Source organism: Dicentrarchus labrax, unplaced genomic scaffold (genome assembly GCF_905237075.1).
Source record: "Dicentrarchus labrax unplaced genomic scaffold, dlabrax2021, whole genome shotgun sequence".
Lineage (NCBI taxonomy): Eukaryota > Metazoa > Chordata > Actinopteri > Moronidae > Dicentrarchus > Dicentrarchus labrax.
Genome location: NW_026136715.1, coordinates 20,295,125 through 20,317,486, shown reverse-complemented (window position 1 = coordinate 20,317,486; position 22,362 = coordinate 20,295,125). Strand labels below are relative to the sequence as shown.

The 22,362-nt window shown below is 39.8% G+C and overlaps 1 protein-coding gene across 2 annotated transcripts in view; it reads left to right on the top strand.

Annotated features, from left to right (window-relative positions):
* The window catches only part of sema3b (sema domain, immunoglobulin domain (Ig), short basic domain, secreted, (semaphorin) 3B), a 71,217-nt gene that overhangs the window by 13,373 nt on the left and 35,482 nt on the right, over positions 1–22,362 (top strand). The window contains exon 2 of one of the 2 annotated variants that reach the window (XM_051424467.1): positions 3,628–3,712. The exons of the other annotated variant lie outside the window; for it this stretch is intronic. The gene's annotated coding sequence lies outside the window, so the exon portion shown is untranslated. The remainder of the gene's footprint in view (positions 1–3,627; positions 3,713–22,362) is intronic. 2 annotated transcript variants of the gene reach the window in all.

The window sequence follows — 22,362 nt, the reverse complement described above, 5'->3', positions numbered from 1 at the left end:
TGTCAGTTCATCTGTCACCAAGATAAACTGGCTCAACAACACTATGGTGCTTTTTTTGGCAAACTCTGTGGTAATAAATGCACATGCTTAATTACTAAGGTACCCTTTGACTACTACTTACATAGGATAAATATCTGAGTTAATGCACTTTACATTGCTTCATGTAATAGTATAACTATAGTCAACAGTAAATGTCAGCAATCAAAATATATGTTGCAGTCTTATTCCAAAAAAGTTTCTACTTGACATTCATAGAGAACACTGATGAACTCTTCTACTACACCTTCGGTGGGAGTGCAACAAAATTAAAGTGCTATGTTTGGGAATTTTAAACCATTGTCTTACAGAAAAATACACCAAATTGACAGCTTTGATTGATTGATGATTATCTTAAAGTACAAATACATATACACATTTTCATTCAGTATGGATAGCAAAAATATTATTATAAATAACTGGGTTGACTCCAATATACCAACTTAATGTTATTAAATTTTCTGAAATCAGTGTTACTTTTGTTTGTTCCCCTGAAAAACAAGAAATCTACAAAATGATTAGTTGTTTGTCATTAAACAGTGTCATGATAATTTAAAGGAGCAATGTTTTTGTTGGGGTTGTAAATTCAATATAATGTAAATGTAATAAACAATTACAGCACATAAACCTTAGCTCTGGGAGTTTGAATTGGAGGACTTTGATGATGAAGATACCAAGCCTGTTCTGACACTGGTGTGGGAGGTGAACAACAGTATTAAAATGAGAGACGTAAAGGAGCCAGGAGGCTGCTCAAGTCCCCAAAGGTCATCCCTCCGTGTTTTCAACATCCAAAGATTATTAATTTGGCTCAGGAGCCCAGCAGGAGCCTGACAGAGCAGCTGCAGGTGGCCACCAGCTCCAAACTGCTCAGTTTTAAAATTCAAACCACTTCATATCAAGGTTATAAGGATTAATCCTTGCTTAGTAATCAGACTGAATCCAAACAAATGCTTAAACTGCAATACATTTATTTTATTTAAATCAGTTTTAGATTCGGTGTAATCCACTTTGAAAGTTTGATTTGGTTTAAACCAAGATTTAAGCCTTAACCTTTGTTGGTTTGTTTCTCGTGGCAAAATCAATGCACAGCGATTACCAGCAAGCCTGTCAGACAAACCCCCCCTCCATTCATAGATTGAGATTAGTTTATTATGGTAAAAGACAAAGAAAGAAGGACAGAAAGAAAAGCAAGTAAGCACAGTTAAATCTGCTGAATCCAACTCTGTATTCAGTTTCTGGCCTCTCGTCCTGCTCTCTGCTCTTCCTCTCATCCTGACATGAAATAGTCATTAGGTGTAGTGGTAATTCAGCCCAGCCGTCTTTCCACATTAGCTAATGTGCATCAGAAACTTCAGAGGGGTGTGTGTGGTGTGTTCATGTGTACAGTATCTGGAACCCTGTATATGTGGGTCTGTGTGTGTCAGCATCCAGAAGTGTGTGGTTCTGTCACAGTTCTACTGGGTATGTGTGTGTGTACGTGTTGTGTGTGTGTGTGTTTGTGTATGTGTGTGTGCTTCTACGTCAGACGGTTCGCATGACAAGATTTTCTGTTCTATGGTGGACAGGTGCTAAATAATAAAAGCACCAAGAACAAGTAACAGGAGAGGAAAAGGCAAGACAGAAGTACATAGAGAAGAGACAAGGAGAGGCAAGAATAGAATAAAGAGAGAGAAGAGGAGGATAAAGAAGTGGGAAGGAAACAGGAAAGAACTGATGAAGAGAAAAGTGCAGTTTGTTCAACTCTGAAGGTCTAAACACTATGTTCTCCTCTGAATGCCCTTCCTTTGTTTAGGTTATCTCTCTTCCAGTCATAAAAGTTCATTCCTCCTCTCGGCTGCTGTTGGCGAGCAGTGCCAAGCAGCAGCAGAGCTGTCTTCTCATTATGGAAGGGAGCGGAGGTTGGAAGACGGGCAGGGAGAAGCAGCGCTGTAGGGCATGACTGATGGTTTGTTGGTATTGTGTGTCTTGTGTATGAATAAGGTAATTTCCCCCTTTGAAACATGAACTCCTGCGACAAAGCGAGAGAGATAGTGGAGTGGAGTGTGTGGCAGAAAATGGAAAAGAGACAGACACAAAGGAGAGAGCGACATCACAAGGTGACATCTGATGTCAGGTTTCTGTGGCTGTCGCCTCTGTGTCTGTATTGTGCGTGTGTGTGCGTGTGTGTGTGTGTGTGTGTGTGTGTGTGTGCATTTTTTTTGTATAACAGAGCTGTATCTTTTAATTTATGACGTACAGGTGCATGAATCTGTTTATGCTTTCACTTGAGTTTCACTTCAATTTATAATCAAACTGTATCTTAAAAACAGTAAATGTTATTATTAAATAGATGTGCTCTTCTCAGCATTAAACTGAGTGTATAATGACAGTGTGTCAACAGAAATTGTCAACTATCTGCCAGTGTTGTGTTTCATTGATTCACCGAGATCTGAGACAGCTGTACTCAGGGGCCCCTCGGTAACTCTAGAACACACACACACGCACACACACACACACACACACACACACACACACACACACACACACACACACACACACACACAGACGCACACACACACACACACACACACACACACATATATACACACACACACACACACACACATACACACACACACACACACACACCCACACACAAAAGCACACACAGAGGAACACACCTGGGCAAAGTGAATCCTACCCCAAGGGCAGCTTTGAGGAGGACAGCTGTGAAGAGGGAGGCCAAGATAAACTACAGGAAGAGCTGAATGTTCGAGAGTAACTAAGATGCTGCGCTACTGTGTGACAGCTGATCAGAGCCAGCTGACTGATGGTTGCAACATGGCCTCATCAAGGCTGTTGATTAAAGTTTATTAAAAATCCTGATGTTATCTTTTTTGTATATCAATGAATCCGTCACACTACTGACAACCTTTAACATTCTGCATTTGTGCCACTGTGTCAGGTTGTGTAAGAAATCTGCTGTACTGATTTATGGTACGAGAATATTTTAAAAACATTTGGCAGCAAAAGGCTGGAAAGAAGAAGAAGACTGCCAGCCAATGTAAAAATAGATATGGGCAATACAAAAAAAAAAAAGGAAGGAAACACATTTAACAATTTTGTTAAGCTCCATTACACACTGTATTTGGTGAGTAAAATTGTGACAGTACACAGGATGCCTTTAAGATTAAGGCTATGATTGAAGGGAATGAGTCACAGTTAAACTGACTATTTGTATGGGAGTAGTTTATAGTATAGCAAAGGTGACATATAATAAATGCTTACATACCTGTGAGACACCTCAACCTCCATATTTCGCCACTGTATGAGCATTAAACTATTTCCTTTGGTACTGACTTTGCTACTCAGTGTAAATTGCTCATGCAGAATAGCTGAAAATCAATGTTTTAAACTTTAAAAAATATTAGGTTGATATAAAATGGATGAAAACATCCAGAACCTTTAATGAAGTTTGGCTTTATTTGACAAAAACAACTCTGTTTTTCATAAAAAGAATAGCAGTTAACAGGAAAGCTAAAAACGTAAAATATTTAGACATATTTTTGTGATCTTTCCTGTGAAGTTACATGAAGTTATTTTTCTTTATAGCATCCAGAGCTGAGTGCAGGTTGGCCTGGAAAAGATGGAGTCTTATGGAAGTTGGCAATGGAGCATTGTGCAGACAGAATGACTGGTATGTGGATGTATACACTACAGTGTGTGTGTGTGTGTGTGTGTGTGTGTGTGTGTGTGTGTGTGTGTGTGTGTGTGTGTGTGTGCCTAGGACGGATGACTAGGCTAAGCATTGAGGCGGAGTTCGGACAATTAAAAGAATTCCTGACTGCATTCTTTCTCCCATGAAAAACTCCCATACACCCCACTGTTGGCGTACTCTTTCTCTGTCTTCCTCTCTCACCTCTCTCTCATTGACACGTTCACACTCTTCTCTTCTCTTGGCCAATTAAACTGTCATTCTCATGATCTGGCTCTCTGTCTCACACTCTCTATTTAGCTTACTGTAGAGTAAGCATTTGTACTACCACTACCCTCTTTGAGAGAGAGAGAGGGAGGGGGGGGGGGGATATGTGACACCCAATATCCTCTAATCTGTTCCCCTGTGTATGTGTACGAGTGTGTATGTGTATGAATCCTCTCACTATGACAGTGCCACACACAGTGAAGCTTATTAGCTTCTTGCTGCTTACTTCTCTTGGTGTGTGTATTGCATTCTTCAGAGACTGTTTGTTCATTTGCATCTTTTAGTGTGTGTGCATGTTTGTGCACTGCACGTATGCAAGAACTAGCAGGGGATTTCAGATCCCTTCACAGTAAATGTCTATGGTGACTTTATCTTTAAACACATGCTCATCTACACCCCCCCCCCCATATCCCCAAACTGCTGACAACAAACACTCGGTATGGTTGCTGAATTGCAATATTGTTGCATTGCAGAATAAATACATTGCAGTATACACTGGCGGATCATCTTTGAGTCATGGAGGCTGCTTGTTTCTTGTTTAATTCACAAAACTCCTTCGTCGAATCTCTCTTTGCCATGACTTCTTGTTTCACTACAAGACTTCAGTCATGTTGACACTTATGGAAATGAATTGAGCTGAGGATAAGGGGATTTGTTTCCAATCCCATCTGTCATCTTCCTAAGTGGTCTCAAATCCTGGATTATATGCTAGTTCTTGAGAGGATGATGAGCTACAGTAGGGCTGAGGCCATTTACAGGTGCAGGTTTCACTTTTTACTGATTATACTTACTACCACTGCAATCTGGCTCCGTTGCTCAAAAGGCAATAGTTTGAAGAAACCTAAACAGCTGTTTTAGATTTTTGTTTTCAATGTTTTAGTATAGATTAGTTTTAAAGTATAACAGCTGCTCATGGGGAAACTGCAGGGCATACGCAGAATAAATGCATATGGAAATACAGACCATTTTACATGGCCAACACCATGTAGTGAATCTACACAATATGGTAAATTTAGCCAAAAGCTAAAGGTTGCACATTTGCAGCGTTCTTTTTCTCTCTGGCAAATGAATTCAGGTTAAGCACAGGCAGTTGTGTATTTGCGCCTCATTCATCACCCTCCTGGGTCAGATCTTACATGGTGTAACTAAGAAGATGACAATACTTCAGATCTGTTGTCACTTTAGGAAATGAAGTGAGCCAAAGCTGCCTTGGATTTGTAGCCAATCCCATCTGTCATTTTATTAAGTATCATCAAATCCAAATCTGTTGATCCTCACTGACGCAATTACATTTTAATGCTGTAGTGAATGATTTTGTTGTTGTTGTTTTATAGTTGGTGACCTTCAGGCACTTTTAATTTTAATGCATGCTTGCTGAGTACTGCTGCACCTGTTTGGCACCATTCCCAAAATGAATTATTAATTAATATATATATGGTCATAACATTTCTTGAATGGTGCACAGACACTGAAATGTTGACTGTGCTGAGAATGCAGACAGTGCAGAGACTACCTTACTTCATATGAAAAAATTATGATCAAGGATTATTTGACAGTGCAGTGAAGAGGACACAGCATTCCCACATGTTCATTTTATGAAAAGCTTAATTACATGGAGATCATTTTGTATGTTGTCACTGCAAAGATTTTCGTTTAAATTCATTTCAGGATACTGTGCTGAGAGATCGACCACACAAATATGGATTGGAAATATCAAAAGGATTCTTAACAGGGGTGTGTTCAGCGCGAAAGGGATCACACACATTTCACAATGTGTTTCTACATTGTGGCACTTGCAGCCACAAGTATCTATGGCTGGACTTCAGTTTGCCTACAAAGGCTTGTTCTCATTGTTAGCATTCCTCATGGGGACCAAATGAGGGACAGTTGTGCTACGTTAGCTTCTAGCTGTCCCATTTGGTTTCACTAAGGAATCTCGATCATGTTTCCCTCTCAGAAGTTTGCTGCTCTGAGGATTTAAACTGCCGACCTTAAGGAACGAGAACTGCTTCTCTAACCTTTTGACCCATTCCTTTCCCTTCCTGTACTTACTGTTTCTCTCTCTCCTATACATTATTAAGACAGCTTTCCCATTTACCACATTATGCTCTTCAGAAAGAAAGTGAAACAGACAGTAGTATACTTTCTAATCTTTCCTCACCCAAAATCAGAGGCATAAGCCACAGTGAGACCGAACTGGCAGACTGAAGTGGTTAATTGGCTAATTAACTCTATGAAGCCCCAATCAAAGAGATAATTAGCAGGGGACTCATGCAGTTTGACATGGCCAATTAGTGGTAGTGTTCAGGCTGAACTCGTTAACTATGAACTTGTTAAGCGTGTTAATTAATTAGGCAGGGTGAAGAAGGGGAGCAGTGTGGATGGTAAACCACTCCCACTGCTCTGTCTGATTGTCTGCCTGAGAACCAGATAGGCCTCCGTGCTCTTGAACTCATACACTTAAATTATAAGCAGGAAATGTGTTTTAATAAAGTTTTATTACTCTTGTCTTTTATTTTAGTATTGTCATACTGGCATTAAATTATATCCCCGATAAGATGAATGTACTGTTCTACAAATATGCATGTTGTCAGAAATAATACAATTTTAACTAAAAAGTGTACTAAAGTGCATCCTAATATGCATTTAATAGCCCTGAGATGGACAGAGAGATTCAGGTCTCGGTCTCTTTGTGAAATTCCCATGTGGAAACCTGAGAGAAATATGTGATTCTGCTCTGATCCCTCTCTCTCTCTCTCTCTCTCTCTCTCTTTCTCTCTCTCTGTGTGTGTGTGTGTGTGTGTGTGTGTGTGTGTGTGTGTGTGTGTGTGTGTTGTCTTTAGTTCATTAGTTTAAAGATGAGGTGGTCCACCAGAACAGTTCAGCCATACCAGGTCATGTTGTGGGTTCTCCTCTCTGTGCTTGGCACGGAGTGTTTAGGATACACACTTGTCTTACTGTCATCAAGGAAAAAAGAACAAAAAAAGAAACTGGAGCAGAAAACTGGTCTGATTAAAGGCGTGTGTGTGTGTGTGTGTGTGTGTTTGTGTGTGTGTATGTGAAATTGTAAAATGTGCATCTTTGAGAAACCATTGTGCTGACATAAAATGATCTTTAAATTAGTAAACTCTAGTATGTTGGCAATGTCTTCAATAGGAGCTCAGTTTTATGGTTTTTTAACACTTTATTCTTGATGTTTTCTCTTGATCAAATTTGTGTTTTTCAAGTGCTTGAATTTCTGGCAAGGTGTCCATCTCATCTTCTTCTTTCTATGCCAACGAAACAAAGCGCATTGCCTCTTGTCGGCCCAGGGGCCCTCCCTCAAACTTGTTTTAAAAATATAATATAATCAGACAATACCAGCAGTGGCCCCAAGCCACTGTAAGTTTGAGACCCCTGCTTTGAGAACTTTCCCACCAAAAAAACACCAGACCAACTAGACACCAGTAAACCACTACACTTAATGCTCATCATGGTACTGCAATCACACATACTGTTTTCTTTGATAGTGTGTGAGATTTTCGCTTGTCAGCAAAGACAATAAAGTTTGAGTCCCACAGGTAAAGCATGAGACTTAATAGGTGAAAACTGTCATGGAGTGGGTATAGATTCAATCTGTTATACCGTTTATACCAGTTGGTGAAAGAAAGTAGAAATCCAGACATTTACAATATATAGTAAAATGTCACAGATCGTTACTGTAACTGATGTAATTATGTGACTTTCCAAGTGGGACTCTGGTATTTGGCAGCCCAAGAGCAGCAGGATGGCAGAGGAGTGAGAAGTGTTGTGAGGAGGGAAGCAAAAGAAGAAATTAAATGATTTATGAGCAGGCAATATTATTCTTTCCTCAGTTATTACTCTGGCTTCTGCCTCAGTCTTTCTCTCCTGGTTTTATTATCCGTCCCTCTTCTCTCTGTCTCGTCTTCCAGCTCCACGTCTTTGCCGTCCCCCCTCTCTGTCTATAGGGCATGTGTTGTTTGACTAACCTAATTAACTGTGTCTGGCCTACAGCTCAGATTCTTTTTGAAACACACTCTCCAGTGAGTATTCATAGTAGTTCCATTATTTTACCCATCAGCCACTACAAAACAGAATCAGTCATGAAATTACAGAGAAAAGCAATGATCATTATTTATGACCACAGAGAGGAAATAATTATAGCATACAGTGAATTGTCCTGATCCAAGGCTGCGTGGCCTTCAACTGAAAGAAGTGACACTCACTCTTAGGAAATGATTGATTGCACCAATTCACAATAATTACAGCACACTTACAAGCTGCACAAGATGTAGAGATGCTTGACCTTTTTTCGTGGTAGCCATATTTTTTGCAGCAATCCTGGTACTCGTTTTGCACAAACTTTGACACATAAGTGAAGACTTAAGCTAAGTAACCATTTAGCTATGTTTTGAAGGCTGTATTAAGTAACAACCAAGAATAGAGCATACAGAGCTCATCTAACTCAGAGAGGTATAAGGAAGTTCAAGCAGTTTGTTAGAAAACCTTGGATGTCTCTGTAGCCAACACTAAACCAGTACAGTAAAAGCAGGGAAAGCCTGTTATTGGTGTTCCCCAAAGTCCCTATCTATCTGTTTGATTTGTCTGTTCTGGGCTACTGTAGAAACATGGTGGTTCAATATGGCTGACTCTGTAGATATTAAAGGCTCATTCTAAGGTAATAAAAACACAACTATTCTTGTTTTCAGGTGTTTATACTAATGAAAAAACACCAATCCATATTCTATTACATTTCTACCAATAGATCCTTCTAAATGTTACAAACTGGACCTTTAAACAAGAGATCATATGTTCAACTTGAATATTAATCAAAAGGCTACTAAAGGATTAACAAAAGCCTGTCCCAATTTGTTTGACTAATTTTCTCCATACTTCTCTGTTGATAAGACGTTGGACTGTATGATATTTGCAAGTTGGCTAGCTACTGTAGCAGAAAAAAGGTACTAGCAGGAAGGCTCTCTGTTTAACTCTCTATTCCCTCAAACAATTAGTGCCAGTTAGCACCAGTAAAGTCAGTCACGTACAGCATCAAGCCACCTGTATCAATCTCTGCAGAAATGTGATATCAAATAATGGCATTGTCATGTGTCTTAAGTGTAAACTACTGAAAAGTGGCAATTCATGCCAACATGGAAAATCTTTTATATACCTCATATTAGGCTACACTGTTTTTTGAGTCTACCAAAAGGAAAATGTGTTTTTTGTCCCCTGATGAATAAAAGAATCTCAGTTATTGGATAAGATGTTTCTTAGCTTGGCTGTAATTAGTCATCAAGGTCTATCAATAAGGGAAAGTGTTAAAGGAAGCTCTTGCTGTCTCCCAAGAATCCTCAACCATTAAGATTCAGTTTAGCCTTCACACATAAAGCACAAACAGATGCATATGTGCCATTCTAGATATAAATTATTGTCTTAATCTGATTTACTTGCTGCCTTTAAAATACATTACAGTCTAAGTAAAGTCAGCATGGAAGTCACAAATTCAGAGACTAATTTAAGCTTAAATCTTGTGAGATCTTTCCATCTCATGTTGATTTCCCAGACAGATCTCTGTTGCAGGTGTGGTGTGTTTATCCAGCCTTAGACGGAGTGCAGATACAAGTGGTGAGAGCAGATCTCATGGTGTCTGATGTGTTTCCCATCTGAGGGATCGACTGGTTGTGCTGGCAGGAGGCTGCAGGAGGCTGCAGTAGGGGAAATCCGTGGCAATGAGAAAGACAAAAATAATTAACCGCAATGGGTACGGGCTGCCTTCGCAGTTAGTTTAATTTAGGCTTATTTTATTTCATTTTATTTTATTATCTCTTTTAGCGGAAAATAAATGAGAAGGAGGACATAAAGGTCATGAAGGATGGAAAGTTGATTAGTCGGACCAGAGGAGAAACATGGAGATGAATAGAAAAGTGAGATAAAGGAAAAAATGAAAAAGACATGGAGGAAAGGAAGAATAGGTGGTGAAGGGAGATGAAATTAATGAAGAGGTTTTGGAGGAAAACAACATAAAGAAGCAGTAGGAAGATGAGGAGAAGGGAGGCAATCCCTTTCAGCGCTCTTCCAAATGGCATCATGCTCTTGCGGTGTGGACATCTGCCAAACCCTGCGTGCGCCTGTGTGTGTGTGTGTGTGTGTGTGTGTGTGTGTGTGTGTGTGTGTGTGTGTGTGCGTGTGTGTGTGTGTGTGGCTTCCGTGACTAGTGCACAACTTATTCACAACTTTGCTCCCTCACTTTTTCCTCTAACCAGTGCTCAGTGAAGTTCTGACCACATATTTACAATGTTGAAAGGCACCACCTATTTTACAATCCTTCCTCAAACACATGGCAAGAGAAGCAGTTTGCTGCTGTGAGGCTCTGCTGACCCAAAGGCTGTAGGGTTCACTGTGGTGGCCTTGACAAATGTCTCCCATCATGCATCTGTCTTCCATTAGGAACTAAACCATTGTGTGTTGTTTTTGCTACAGATACACTCATGAGATTCAACAAAGAATGGGAAAAACACACGCTAACATGCTAACATACTTTTTCACTGTTAATGGGGTACTCTACCAGCCAAACCACTTGTTACTGCTGGCAGACCAAATGTAAACGCTTATGCATTCATAAAAGTGGAAATAAAGGTACTCGATGACAAAAAAAGAAAAACAAAGACCTGAGCAAGCAAAATAAGCAAGGACCATAACGTTACATTACATGAAAAGTTTGTGGTAAATTGTGTTCACAATTCACAATTTTTCTTTCAAGTGCTCTGTCCAAGCCTTGGTAAACCACAGGCAATGTTCTTTCAGTGTCCTAATAAACTCTTAGTCCAGCCCTTTGCAGGGTTATATGAGGTTGCACACACAAAGTATCCACACACACCACTGGTCACTGGAAATAATGAGAGCTGCTGTCATACGTACACACGCTCATTTTATGGTGAATAGGATCTGTAATAGCGGAGCTGTGCTACTTGTATATCATAATGTCCTCCAAAAGCCTGAGCGGAAAATTTTAAATGACCACCTCCGGGCTTCCGCCAAGTATTTATCAAGTGAAAAATCTTGAAATGGGAAATTAAAAAATCTTCTTGTGCATCACATTTCATTCTCTGTGTGGTTACCTATGTCAGACAGCTTTGAGATGGTATTTTGCCAAAAAATCTTAGAAACCTGCATTGAATATTTTCTTTGGCACAGTTTTACCTGATTACTTTAGTTCAAATCCTTCCTGAACTCCATCACAACAGACTGAGGTTTTGGACAGAGAAGAAGAGGCAAAATTAAGAAGCAGAAGCAAATACAATTCAAGGGAAGAGAAAATATTTAAATATGACATCACCTATTAGAGTGATTTAAATATGATAAATGTTAAAGCACGGATGCCAAAGGGGAAAGTGAGGATAAAGACCAAAGAAACAAACAGAAGAAAGAGCAGCGAGACAGAAAGCAGGACTGAGAAGGACAGTATTAGAGGGAGAATCCTACTAATGAGCAACAGATGTAAGAGACGAGTCACACAGGCCACAGATCAGTTTTATACTGAGAAAACACACACACACACACACACACACACACACACACACACACACACACACACTGGGGAAACTTTTTTAACAAGTATTACTTCCCTTTGCTACTGGGTTGCACTAAAATGAATTGTATAGCTTCTTAGTTACAGAGTTATTTTTGTTACAAACACTTTGTCTGATGAATCTCAATCTCGTTTCCACTGCAGGTACTGCTGATATAGAAGTTTAATGTGGCACTCAACTTAAAAAAAAAATCGTCGGGTGCAGCCTTGCTGTAAAAGTTCAGTGTGTTTAATTATATAAGGGAGTGAACCAATCATATTCATGTTTTAATTTAAAAATGAGAATGTCGTTTGCATGAATTACTGCAAGATTTACACCGATTTCCTTCTTTTTTTTTGGTCAAAGCTGCAAGAAAGTAACCGTGACAAAAACAATTTTGGATTTATTACCAATCCAATTTTGTGCAACTAGTAACAGTTTACAAACGTTGCTTAAAGCTGAACTTAATTGCTAGATGTTTAGAGTTAGACCAGAAAAGGAGCAAAACATGTCTCTCTCTCTCTCTCTCTCATATATTTATAGCAAAACCCAAGTCTTGACCTAAAATAAGGTTAACATTGTGGAGAGCAGCTTTTTGTCCTCTGATGGGAGATGAGTCCCCGTAACAGTGATTAATCAAGTACACATACACATGTACTTTCATACATGCAAGCTCCATTTTTGAAAAAAATCTGGCCTTCTCTATAAACCTTTATCTAAACGTAACTCAAGTGTCCAAAATGTGTCTTCTTGTCCACGTCACCAACTCTATCTAGCTATCTCTCATATTATTTCAGTCAAATTGTTTGCCTCTTTTTTGGATGAGCTATATAATGCGATTCAGCCAACATGGCAATTCATATTTAAGTAATAACACATGTGGAGAAGCACTATACTGTTGTCTTTTTTTTTATTGGAGCGGGTGTGTGCAGTCGCAGAAGGGAGGCTGCAGACTGCGGATTTAATGTGTTCGGGAGTAGTCACATTAGCCAAGCTGACTACAGAGTTTTGGCTTGAATGCACTTGTGGTTTCATTTACACAGAGACAGGGACCATGTGCCTATTTATCTGCCGTATGAGGCACATCAGCACTGCTGGAAGGCCTGTTGATTAATCACAGTCTGTGGTTGAAACCAGGTGTCCATCTGAGGGAGCGATGGCTGATGCACCGTTGTATTACTTCAGAAATTAGGGGGGGATTTGGAGTAAAGGGGAATTAGATTTAAAGGGAAACAACCATTTAAAGCGTAAAAGTTTTCATTGGAACTTCTTACTAGAGAAGATATAGTTCCTATAAAAAAAACTGTTGACAAGAGGATCTGCGGATTATCCAATATAAAAAGGTCACTAGTTCAGGAAAGAGATGTTGATGCATAACTTTGACGTCATGTTTCAGTGTGAGCATCACAAACAAAACTCACATTTAATAGAATTTCACTCAAGTCTGGTATTTGATACGTCCTGCTTTTGCCTTCTGACACTAACACTCAAAGGATGGCACTAAGATCAAAGATAGATCTAATACTTTCTGGTAAGAATTTTGCTGCAGCTGCTGGATGAATAAAAATAAGTTCAGAGAAGTCGGTACAGATAATACAGAACAGTGACCCACAAGTTCCACATGTTTACACTGTAGAGAGCAAACCAAGGCACAAACTTAGAGTCATAAAGACTGAGTAATTCATCTTTTTTAAGAGCTAAAAGCAAAGAGGGAGCAGTGTTAGTGTGTGTATGTAACTTGGCTGATGTTTATAGAGCATGAGCTTGATCCATCCCGTCGGTATTAGCGAGTGTGTGTGCACTGTCTTCCAGGTGCAGTGTGTCCTGTCCTGGAGTGGATGTACTGTACTTGTTAATCAGTACTGGCTTCTGATCAGTGGCTTAAATGACTGCTTTGTTTATGTTTGCCTTGTTCCCTCTGGACTGCAGCATTTTCATTCCCATCTATCTTTCCTTTGTCCAATATATTCATGTTCAGGTCCAAGATGTTGCTTTATAATTTGGATTACTGCTCATATTGTAAGATGCAGCGGGAGAGGCTTCCATATGGCATACATCATGTAATAATGACTTAACCCACTTGCTGAGAGACTCAAAAGTGGAAATATTCAAAACAAGATCATTCAGTGGATTAGGCAGGATTCTGTTTGCTGTCACGTCTCGTTTTTGGAAAGTTATGAAGTAATAAAGGCCCCCTAAATCTAACGCTTGATGAGGGTTTTTTATATGATTTCCTAACAGAATAGATGATAGTGATAATGATAATGACGTGTCCATTATCATGTTGTGAATGCGGTCTAGAATTTTGCTCTTCTTTTCTGTTCAGATTGACTTAAATGCATCTGATTACTCTGTAATTGTGGTATCAGCTGCAATTTCAACATCTGTCTCTTTCTCTGCTTGTCTCTTCTTCATCTTTCCCTCTGTACCTTTCTCCCTTCCTCCCTTCCTCCCTCCTTTCAGATTTTCATGCAGCTCAGTTTAAACAGCTTTGTTTTTTCCCCTTGACACGTTGGCTCCAAGAAGAGGGGAGGAGTGGAGGGAGGGAAGGAAACAAGGGGTGGAAGGAGAAGAAGAGCTGAGCCAAAACAGAGGGAAATGACAGTTTGTTTGGTCAGGACAGCCGATGACTTAGAACACTCTAATCTTCCTCCACTTGGCCGACTACCTGTAACCTCAAACAAGATGGATGGAGGGAGCCTGGAGACAGAGGCTGTGGTGTATAAATGGTTTCATTATATTTGTGGACTAACTTGTATATTTGACCCAGTTTAGCAACCATAAATAGAATAAACTACCAGGTTCTGCTTGAAATAGGCACAGCACACATTTCCATAAATTTTAGTCTTAAAATGGGGACATGCAGCTACCAATGGGGCACCCTTTATAGATTGAAACACAGCAAATGTTTGACGTTTTAATAATCAGGGAAAGGCAAAGATGACTAATGCAGAAGCGCCAACAACATTTTAAGAGAAGCTCCATTCACTCCAGATTGGATTGTGATGCTTTAATGATGCTTCCTGTCAGCCAGCTCTGACTACTGGACATCTTGAGCTGATGTGCTTGTTCTTGCTAAAGCAGAACAGGTTTTTCTATATTTAGCTAAGGCTGGCATCAGATGAAAATAAGTTGTTGCATTTTTCTTCAAGAGTATATAGCCTCCAGATTTAGTTTTGACACTTTTTAGTGTGTCTGTGTGTGTTTGTTCTCTGTGATTTTGGGGCCATGTTAATAACAGCTGTTGCCTCTGTGATAACAAGGTGATTTCCCATGTTTCCCTGGCAACCCGAAATCACACCCTGTGTCTTCTACTGTTGGTGTGTGTATGTGTGTGAGAGTGGCAGACAGTTCTTTTTGCCCTGCTTTGTGTCTGGAATGAATGTGGGCTCAATTGTTCTTCAAAAGCTTTGCCATTCAGTTGAGTGCTGCTGTTAAAAAGCCTTTGTTCTCCAATCAGGATTTGTATAAGGTCTTTAAATTTTAGTGGCATTAAAATCTCAAACATGTTAAACTCTCTTGCTTGGGGGTCAAATTCGTAATATGACTTTTCCAATGTTCCTGAGAAGTAGGCACCTTCAGCACGTCAACAGAAACTGAGCAAATATGACATAGCACTTTTTACTGTGCTGAAGCAAAATTTAACAGGAAAAGGTTGAAGGTACTTTATTTTAATTTCACAGGATAACCCACTCAGTATAAATGCTGCCTTAGAACAAACGAGACAATTAAAAACACATAAAACAGTAAGTACGGTTAGTAGATCATTAGGTTTCATTAAACTCTTGAATGATACAGTTTGGATTTGTTGAGAACTGTGGATCGATTCATCGTATGCCATGCATGTAATTGTTTCGAAACACACATAGTCAGAAAAATGTCCCATTTGACCGAAAGCCTGTTTTCTGACAGACCATTACTTAACTGATGTAACTAACTTATTTTATGCCATATCAGAATCTTTTCCTAAACCTAACCAAGTAGTTTTGACACCTAAACCTAACCAAACTGCAACCACTTCACGTTAACCACGTGTTTATTATTGTTACCATGACGATAAAGGTCACCGGACTATGACAACAAAGGTCATCTGACTTCGTCCATTCCTACACGTCCAAATACACTAACATATTAAGGTTAAAAACAATGGTCTTTCAGAGCAACGGGCAGTCTCCTAAGGGATCTCGTCTCTGCGTTGGTGACTCCTACAGGTTGGTTGGAACACCCACGCAGTTGTAGGAGGATCTGAGAATGATTCTTTAAGTCCTGTCCTGCCCTCTCCGCATCATCTAATCATTTTTTTTATGTTTATGAGATTTCCTGTTCCACTCCTTTATCATCCTCCCTGTTCTTTGCCCCCTATAACAACTCACTGTATCAGGTGCCTTATGGGTGGCCTCAATGGGAAAACTTTTCAACTGACAGTTTCTGTAACTTAGCCAGAGAGACCGTACATAAAGATTAACATTAATGGCCTTACAACTGCTACATATCCATAGAAGCATCTCACCTTCCACCCCTCCATCCCTCTCATTGGTGTTTATTCATTCATTCAGTCTTTTCATTCTCCCCTCTGTCTTCAATTAGAAGTTGATGGTGGGGATTTCTCACCCGCCAGACACAGACGGTACTCAGTACACTTAAGAAATGGGTGTGTGTGTGTGTGTGTGTGTGTGTGTGTGTGTGTGTGTGTGTGTGTGTGTGTGTGTGTGTGTGCTGGAGTTGAGTGTTTGTGTGCGAGCAGCTGTTTTGACAGCCTAAATTTAAAAGTGAAATCACAATTATGGCAAAGCTGAAAGTACTTCAACCACTTGTGTAATCTGCCGTAGCAGTTATGATCACAGGCTGTGTGTTTGATGAACGTCTGCATGAGTGTGTGTGTGTGTGTGTGTGTGTGTGTGTGTGTGTGTGTTGCTATGAATGTCTGGCAGAGAGAAGTGAGCAGCTGCATATTTTGCATGCCTCACTTTGGGAAAGTGATTGTAAGTGAGGGTTGACATGGTCTGTACTTACAGGTTTTGCTGATAGCGTGTTGTGTACAAGGGGTCCAAAATAGTCATTTGTTTCTCCCCAGTGTGATAAATCTCTGATGCTTTGTTTTGACACAGAACTTAAAATTCACTAATTTAATTGAAGTCTGTACTCTGTAGGTTAAAGACGTCTATTTTTCAAACCTGTTCCCATTGGTTGTGAAGTTAAATACTGATGGAGAATGTGAAATATACCAGGTGGATTGGAGAGTGAAATTATACAGAAATTTAAGAAATGGTTGAACTGAATCTGGCTGGAAAAAAAGGGAAAAAGAAATGTAATCTTATTTTTTGGGACCAATGAGAACGATTATTGTGACATGATTTTGGAAGTTTACGGGTGTGATGTGCATGTTTATGTTATTAGTTATTAGACAAGAATGTGTGTTTTAAACAGCTCGGCTAACTAGCTATCCATACTTTTTTAGACCAAAGTGAGGATCCAGAAAGAATCTCACTAATTGGTTTGACAGGATGAGACTGATTGGATATTATGTAAAAGGCTTCATAAAACATGCATGTGAAGCAGAGTAACAAACGTGTTTGAAGTATGACTTCATATGGATTTGCATTTTTTCAGGTGGTTGCACAAGCTCAGTGTCATTAAATTAGCTCCCATACCTCCATTGTCCCTTCCTTCTCCATTGAGCTTCATTCAGCAACTCTTTCTGTGAGATCTACCTCAGCAATAGGATTATTTCTGCATCCAGAGCTTATAGGCTATTGAATCAACACATTTCTCCAGTGGTTACACAACAGGTTTTACTTTTAAAGATTCAGTTGAAAAGCTAAAAAGAAAAAAAAAAAGTATAAAATCATATTTAGTCAAAGCTGGGTTTCAAAAATATAATAATAAATAAATATTATATAATAGTCAATCTAAATCAAATCAAAATATAAATAGACAGGTAGTTTCAGGCAGCCTGTGTGTGTGTGTGTGTGTGTGTGTGTGTGTGTGTGTGTGTGTGTGTGTGTGTGTGTGTGTGTGTGTGTGTATGTTACATATTGCGACAAGTAAAATCACCTGTGTGTGTGTGTGTGTGTGTCAGAACCACTAATGTTCTCATGAAATCTGCTCAATGCTGAGCTGGTCTCAGATTTCCCCTGGGGGTATATATGCGCACTCACATACTAATAACTGCACAATCTAGTGTCTCAACAACCCCTTGGGTAGTGTGTGCTTCTATGCGCGCATGAGTGTGTGCGTGTTATTAATCCGCGATGGTGCTGAGAGCAGCCTGTCTAGTTGGATCAGTGCCCATCAGGATCAGGAATCATTTCTCTGGGTCTGCTCACTGCTATCACGTCTCAGGCCTTAATGAGGCAGCACAGCAGCACTGCAGTGTGTGTGTGTGTATGTGTGTGTGTATGTGTATGCCATCACATATACCATGTGCCTTATCTATCTACTTTTCAGCAAAAAAAGTCTTTCCAAATCCAAGTGATTCCAAATCCAACGTTTGAACGACAGTTTGGATTTTGAGATTTTGTCTTTAAAATCGTTAGGAAAAGAAAATGTCTGTCAGTTAATATTATACTTTTCAGATCTTTTAATCCAGTGCACCCACTCTTTTGGCTGTATCCAGTACAACATCACTCTTATTTGAGAAAACGTGGAGTCAGAAAATACACATTGTAGCAGGTATATAACTCCCAATTTTGAACATGTTGAACAATGGAACTGTGTACTGAAATGATCATTCACTTCAGAATGTGCCCTCAGTCCAGAAATCTCGGTATCCTAAATTTTAGTACAAAGATGCACACCATTGAGGAATGTGTTAGTGTCAAACAGGGTTATATGGGTAATATGTTTATATTTTAAGGTAATGTATTGACCTGATGTAGTTGTATTTGTCCATAAATCCAGCAGTCGTAGTTATTCCTGAGATGCTTGTTAGACTAGTTTGATATGTTTAGTAGGAGATGCTACATTGTATTACAGGTGCAACCTAAGTTCATGTGTAAATATTAAGAGAACAACCCTATAAACCTACCAACCTGCATAAATAATAACAAGACCTTGGCAGATTCAGTGGCATGCAGGGATTGATGCATGTGTGGGCCTTTAAAAACTGTAAATGTCAGTGTGCTGTCTGTGTGCGGGCTGGAGTTTAAAGGTTCTGTCTTTTAGTAGGTGATTTCCCCGTATTTTGTCTTTCATCCATCCTCACTGTGATCTGTTGCTGAATCCTCTCAGAAGTAGCTCTAGTGTATCAACAGCCCAGATTTGATTAAAGTGAAACTCAGAATTACAGGGCCCATTGCAGTGGCTCGAAACCAGCCTCTGCCTGTCTTTTTCATATTTGATTAAAATTATGAAAACAGTAAAACATTGTATTTCTTAAAAAACACTGTGATTGGAAATTTAGATTGCTTTTATTGATACAGTGCCTCCTGATTCATAGACATTCTCACTTATTTTTGTCGGGGTTGGTTTTTGCCCCACATCTAGTGCAAACAGGCCTTCATTATCTAGTGATCAGCCAGCTAGATATAATAGTGGTGGGAACTAGTGCAGCAATGTGCATTCCACCGAGAAATACTGCTTATTGCAAGTGTGTGTATACATATGTGTGTGTGAAAGAGACAAAGCTGTGGTCATGCAAGGTGCTGTAATCCACTCAGTGACCTTCAGAACCTTCTCTGAGGTGTGTGTGTGTGTGTGTGTGTGTGTGTGTGTGTGTGTGTGTGTGTGTGTGAAAGTGTGTGTGTGTGTGAAAGTGTGTCACTAAAGCCATGCTTATGCTTGAAGGTGGTCTTATCCACCTGCTGACCCTCTGAGCCAGATGGTGTGTGACTGCATGTCTGTGAGAGTGTGTTCCCCACCTCCTGGCACCACAGTTACTATCCCCCACCCACCCTACACACACTGCCCTCCTGACACACCAAATCACCCCCCACCCCCTTCATCCTCCATCCTTTCAGTTGGGTGTGATCACATCAAAGTGAAATAGTGGGGATTACAGGTTCCTGTGCCGCTAGGGTTCCCAAGCAAGGCCCCTCTCTCTCTCTCTCTCTCTCTCTCTCTCTCTCTCTAACTGTAACACTCTCTCTTTTTCGACCCTGGCACTCCTCACTGGGGCCCCTATAATCCCTGTGGTGTCAGGAGGTCAGGGCACCATGTCATGGACGACCCGTCAGGACACATATCTCACAGCTGGATATGGCTAGCTAGCGAGCTGTTCCTTAATACACTAGACTAGACAAGCCTAGAAGACAAGTTAATGTCACAATTCCTTGGTTTTTATGACCTCCTTCCTTCATTAATTTCTCTTTCCTCCCTCCTTTCCATCTTTTTTTTTTACATTCGATGTCTTGTCTTGCAGAGTCAGCATCACTTCATTGTTAACGGCCAAGTGCTACTTCACCACGAAGCCCCCAAAAACGCCCAAATGGCTTTAAGTTCTACCCTGTCTAAACTTCATCATTCATGTGTGTTCAACTCCTGGCACAATACCGTGGATGCTATTAATAGACAAATTCACTTCACGCAGGCACAAATACACACATACACACAGCTGGCAGAATGGGCTCCACTTAGCACTGGTATTTGTTTTATGTTGGGTTGGTGTGTAGAACCCACAGAGCCCTCAGAACACATAGAGAAAAAGAACAGTTCTCGGTTGCCTCAGTGGTATTTCATGCTGCTAATTTTACAGGCATGGCATCTAGGCCTGGATATTTCTGCATCTGTTGAGCAAATGTTTATAATGCAACACTTGTAATGCTGGCAGTTGTCGCACTACCTCAACGTCATACTAATTTTACTGCTGTGGTTAGCCTGCTGTAAATACATACCGTTTGAATCCATTGTTCCTCCCTTGCTTTTGAAGAATCTGTCCGACTCAGCATCTGTCCTGCAGGACTTTTAAACCATTCCTCATCGAGGTGGAGCAACAATGTAACGCCTGTCGAGATTTATTTCAGTCATCTGGCTAAATTAAAAAAAGCTGTTGAGGGGACACATATAGTACAGTAGATCAAACTGTAAAAGTAATTGTAACTAAATATCATGGAAGCATCTCTCAAAATCAAAATCATGTATCAAAATCAGTTTGGCCCAGATGAACACCCTAAACTATTTTTTAACCAGTCTTGTGGGTTGATTACAACTTGGTTTAACAATTAATCTTCAAAAGCCATGTCCAAATGCCTATCCCAGAATTCTTTGCATGCTGGTTACTGGATGCTCTGTAGCACATCTTCTTTAGGAGGGAGATGCACTTTAAATCTACTCGTCTTCCATCCAACGACAGCCACTCAGTCACTGGCCACGTCCTTTGAAGGAGGTGGACACAGCTAAAATGTCTGCTCCAACGCCAGACAGTAGAATCAAGCTGGAGGCTGGTGAACTTCACAGCCACATACCAGAACACATCTTGAGATGTTGAAATTACTGTTTGAATCCAATATTTTGCTCAGGGATACTCTTCCAACAATAACACTCTGCACCCACAGCACATGTGTTAATAGGTACAGTTTTTAAAGTCAATATGGTATCATTAACTTCAATGAAGCATGACCTCCTAACAGTGAGGCACTTGTATTTTCCTTTTATTCTGGGTGTTTTGTTTAAGGTTGCCTTCAAAATGATTCATTGTTACATTAATATTATTATATTATGCCTTCACATTTGGAATATCTAACGCAAAATACCTGATAGAGCTTTTCTGGGGTCTAGCCCTTCTTACCTTTCTGGCCCAGTCTGACTGTGTATTTCTATTTAGCACCTGAAGTCGAAGGTAGCTGAGTTTCTTGGCAGCTGCCATCGTGCAGCTGCACTCGGGTTAGTATTACTGTAGCTGCTGAGTGGATTATAAGAGTTTCCTTGGAAAAATGTTTGTAAATCCTCTGGAATATGTAAGCGCCAAAGCAGCATGTTTATGTAATGAACTAAACAGTAGTGTTTCTGCAGGACTGACGTATTGCAGTTGGAGAATGTGTGTCTTTGGTGGTGCTGCTGTATGACGTTGTGCATTATACATACTGAGGGTAATATAACACACATGGTTAAGTTAATATTCTTAAGAGAACAACAGTCTTTGGTTCCATTTCTGTAATATGTTGTATGTTGTCATATATAAAAAAAATAATAATAATCTGATAAATATGCACTGAGGTGGGCTCAGTTTGCTGCTTAGAATAGTTTTATTAACATTTAAATATTTAATCAGCTCTAGGGTGAGTAGTACTAGCATTTTGGAATCGTTACCTGTCTAATAATAGAATACACTCCTTTTATTATTCAGAACAACAATATCAATTTATCACTTTATGAAATCAGTGAGGTCTGACCATGAGGATCAACCCAGCCCAATGTTGTAACAAGTTATTGAACATTTAAGGTTAAGTATTCTGTATAGGAATTGTTATAGGGCACAATGTATTTTACAATGTGAGGTAAATATAAAACTGATGTACGTCTCAAGCTAATCTGCCAAAGTCAAAGTCCAAACTTTCCTGCGATAAGAGTTACAGACTGACACTCCCCTCTTCACTGATATTGTACAAAATATATTGTAAACCATTGTTAAAGTTGGTAAATCAGACTGTAGTCAGGAGTCAAGAGCTACGACAACAAATATTCTTGATTAAGAGTTGTTCACCCAACATAGTTAAATTACTGCACTTATTTTATTCTAGGTGTGCCAATTGCTACAATGTCAGGATGACTTATTTTATTCTTCAGTATATCTGTTTTTGTAAAACCTGAATGGAATAATAAATAGACCAAAAGACCACAGGGGGAGACTCCAATGTGGGA